Source organism: Anomaloglossus baeobatrachus, chromosome 5 (assembly GCF_048569485.1).
Source record: "Anomaloglossus baeobatrachus isolate aAnoBae1 chromosome 5, aAnoBae1.hap1, whole genome shotgun sequence".
Classification (NCBI taxonomy): domain Eukaryota; kingdom Metazoa; phylum Chordata; class Amphibia; order Anura; family Aromobatidae; genus Anomaloglossus; species Anomaloglossus baeobatrachus.
In genome coordinates this window covers 527,264,809-527,269,369 of record NC_134357.1, presented here as the reverse complement: position 1 = coordinate 527,269,369, position 4,561 = coordinate 527,264,809, and positions in this window count along the sequence as shown.

The following is a 4,561-nucleotide window of genomic DNA, read 5'->3' as shown; positions in this document are numbered from 1 at the left end:
TCATCTAGGCCCCTCAAAGTCACTTCAAATATGATGTGGTCCCTAAAAAAATGGTTTTGTAAATTTTGATGTAAAAATGAGAAATCGCTGATAAATTTTGAACTCTTCTAACTTCCTAACAAAAAAAATTTTTGTTTCCAAAATTGTGCTTATGTAAAGTAGACATGTGGGAAATGTTATTTATTAACTATTTTGTGTCACAGAAATCTCTGGTTTAACGGTATAAAAATTCAAAAGTTGAAAATTGCTAAATTTTCAAAATGTTTGCCAAAATTCAATTTTTTTCATAAATAGATGCAAAAAATATTGTCCTAAATTTGGTACTAACATGAAGTCCAATATGTGACGAAAAAACAATCTTAGAATCACCGGGATCCGTTGAAGCGTTCCAGAGTTATAACCTCATGAAGTGACACTGGTCAGAATTGCAAAATTTGGTCTGGTCATTAAGGTGAAAATTAGCTCCGTCACTAAGGGGTTAAAGGAAATTTGGCCAATGATAAATAAGATGCCCAATGCTCCTGGTTCTCAGAGATGAAGCACCTAAGGTAAGTAAATCCAGTTTCTATATCATGACAGATCATCTTTCCGATTTATTTTCATGATCACATCTCCCCACCTGTCCAATTGACCCACTCCCATCCCACCTCATTCCCAATCTTACCACAATCTTCATCCCAACCCTAACCCATCTCTTCAACCTATCACTAACAACTGGTGTATTCCCTTCATGCTTTAAACATGCCTCCTTCACACCCATCTTCAAAAAGCCCTCCCTTGACCCTTTCTCTGTGTCAAACTATCGTCCCAAATAACTTCTCCCCTATGCCTCAAAACTACTGGAACAGCATATTCATCTTGAACTGTCCTCACACCTCTCTTACTGCTCCCTCTTTGACAGGCTACAATCTGGCTTCCAACTACATCATCCCACTGAAACTGCCCTAACAAAAGTCATAAATGACCTACTAACCGCCAAAGCCAAGCGACACTACTTTATCCTTCTCCTTCTGGACCTGTCCTCTGCCTTCAACACCATAGACCATTCCCTTCTACTATGAATTCTCTCACCTCTGGGCATCACAATCTTGGCCCTATCTTGGATCTCCTCATATCTATCATCAAACGTTCAGCATCTGCCACTCTCACACCACTTCCTTATCTTGCCTCCTATCTGTCGGGGTACCTCAAGGTTCAATTCTTGGACCACTGCTGTTCTCCATCTACACCTTCGGCCTGGGACAGCTCATAGAGTCCCACGGCTTTCAGTATTACCTCTACACTGATGATATGCAGACGAACCTCTCTGCACCTGACATCACCTCCTTACTAACCAGAATCCCACAATGTCTGTCTGCTATTTCATCCTTTTTCTCTGCTCAGGTTCTAAAATTGAACATGGACAAAACAGAATTCATCATCTTTCTTCCTCCCCACTCAACCCCCCCAACTGACCTATCCATCAAAGACAATGGCTGCTCACTCTCCCCAGTCCCACGTGCTCGCTGACTGGGGGTAACTCCAGACTCTGCTCTCTTATCAAGCCACACATCCAAGCCCTCTTCACCTCCTCAAAAATATTTCCAGGATTCGTATATTCCCAAGAAGCTGCAAAAAACCTAGCGCATGCCCTTATGTCCCGCCTGGACTATTGCAAGCCCCTGCTCTGTGGCTTACCTTCTAACAGTCTTGTAGCCCTATAATCTATTCTAAACTATGCTGCACGACTAATCCACCTGACCCCCCACTACTCTTTGACCTCTCCTCTCTTCCAATCCTTTCACTGGCTTCCCATTGCCCAACGACTCCAGTTCAAAACTCTAACCATGACATACAAAGCCATTCACAACCTGTCTCCGCCTTACATCTGTGACCTAGTCTCTCAGTACTTACCTGCACATAACCTTCGATCCTCACAAGATCTCCTTCTCTACTCCCCTCGCATCTTCTCTTCCCACAATCACATCCAATATTTCTCCTGTGCATCCCCCATACTATGGAATGTACTGCCACAACATATCAGACTCTCGCTTACCTTGACAAGCTTCAAAAGGAACATGAAGACCCACCTCTTCCGGCAAGCCTACAACCTGCCATAAGCCCCAGCCCGCTATAGCGTCGCACGACCATCTCAACCCTCACCTACTGTATGCTCACCAATCCCTTTAGACTGTAAGCTCTCGCGGGCACGGTCCTCTTTCCTCCTGTACTAGTCTGTGCCTTGTTTTGTTTACAATTATTGTACTTGTCCCTATTATGTGTACCTCTTTTGACATGTAAAGCGCCATGGAATAAATGGCACTATAAAAATAAATAATAACCCCGTGAAGCTTCATTTAATTGATGAACACCTGAACTAGAGTCTTGGCATTTGGAAGTGCAGGCAATGCGATGATGCGTCATCTTACTGAATCTATCCACAACGATCAAAACCACAGTCTTTCCCGAAGACAAAGGTAGGTCAGTAATGAAATTCATGGATAAATGCATCCATGGTCTATTCGGGATAGCCAATGGCAGGAAGGTCCCGATGGACATGTACGCGTTACCTTGGAATGTGTGCAAATGCTGCAAACAGACATAGTTAACCACATCCTGATGCAACCTCGGCCATCAAAAATGACAAGACACGAGGTCCAAGGTTGCTTTACTACCTTGATGACCCGCAAGTACAGAATTGTGATGCTCCCCAATTAGTTTACGGTGCAAATTTGTTGGCAGGAACAACTTCCCTGAAGAAGAGGCCGGGGCGTCCAACACCTCCACCCCTAGGTCTGGCACCAGGCCGAGATAACCACCTCATTCTGCAAAATGGGTACTTGGTTCACTTGATCTCTAACACCAAGGAAACTCCAGAAAAATGCATCTGCTTTGATGTTTTTAATCTCTGGTCGGTAAGTGACAGTAAAATTAAACCAAGTAAAAAAGAAAGACCTCCTCCAGGCAATGGCGCCATTCCTCGAAAACCAACTGTGAGGTTTTCTGACTTTTTGCCTTGTTTTGTCATTTTGCTTTAATCTGTTTTTTCTTCATTGGCCGTCTTGCTTCCTGTTCTGTTGCCCTCACCTTTGCCCTCAGTCAATATGGATTCCTCAGTTTCTATGTTCCCGCCCTGTTCCCTGCCAATTACATATTAAGCCATCTCAGCTGTGGGACCAGTGCTTCTGAATCCTGTTTGCAGTATGCCTGTAAGGGCCGTTTCACATTTGCGCTATTTTGACGGATTTGGGTTCCGTTACAAATACAGTACAGTTCATTTATTTACAGTGGAAGCGCGACATCATGTGGACACAAGCGGGTACTGCATGACACACACGCGCCATAGTAACGCGCTTCAAATGTAAATAAATGAACTGTACTACATTAGTGATGGATTCCGTTTGCGTCAAAACAACGCAAGTGTGAAACTAGCCTAACCTGATCTCCTGAAGTCTTTGGAATAACTACTTTTCTGCCATCCTCTGTTTTGGATCCCTGGAACTCGTGTCCACACAGGAACCTTTCTGCTCTGCCATGGACATTTACAAGTAAAGTAAGAGAGACTGAATTATACTTTGACACTTCTGCTGAACTTTGAGGATCCATTCCTGCTTAATTTGTTCCCAGCCTCTGCACCCTGCAACTGTTTAACCCTTCATGTTTTGTGCACTTACTTGTATGAAGTAATACAAGAACTGTTTAGCAAACCTGTGTCTCTGTGTTTCCCTTGTACCCTTGCACTAGACTCTATACAAACAGTATTTAACACCTTACAAGATTCAGAAGCCAAGAATAGAGTCTGCAGGGTCTGGGAATATTGAAGCCCGTATTAGCAATCTGTGTGACGTGACAGACACAATTCTTACTGAGATACAGGCTTTAAAGGCCAGCATTGCAAGTGTGCAGGATCGTAATGAACGCAATCTGCAGGTTTTCGGACAAACTATTCGTGATTTACGGACCCGGATTGGGGCGACTCCAAGCACCATCTTCACCCCCGGTTGCTGGAATCTCCAAGTTGCCACCATTCCACTTTGGCGGTGAACGGGAAAAATTCAGGGGATTTATTAACCAATGCAAACTGTTTTTTGCTGCTCATGCATCACAGTTCCTCAATGAGCGATCGAGAGTGCTAACAATAATCATGCTGCTCACCAACAAGGCTCTTGCATGGTCTAATCCCCTGATTGAGACTGATGATTGTTTGAATAATCTGAATGATTTCATTTCAGCCATGGGTCAGGTGTTTGATGACCCGAACCGAGGTGCTACAGCAGAAGCAGCCATGTTGACTTTGCGTCAAGGTAAACGTTCTGAAGCATAGTATGCCTTGGAGTTCAGAAGATGGGCCCTCGACACCACTTGGGATAGCTCCACCAAGAAGTCTGTCTTCCGGAAAGGATTGTCTTCTGTGATTAAGGACGAACTTGCTTGTGCAGATCCTCCCTCTGCCTTGAGAGATTTCATCAATTTCTGCATTCCGATCGATGTCCGTTTTACTAAGCGCAGACAGGAGAGAGTATCTGAAAATTACCGTATTAACAATTTCCTTACTTCTTCTCCAGTTAAGGAGTCTCTTGGT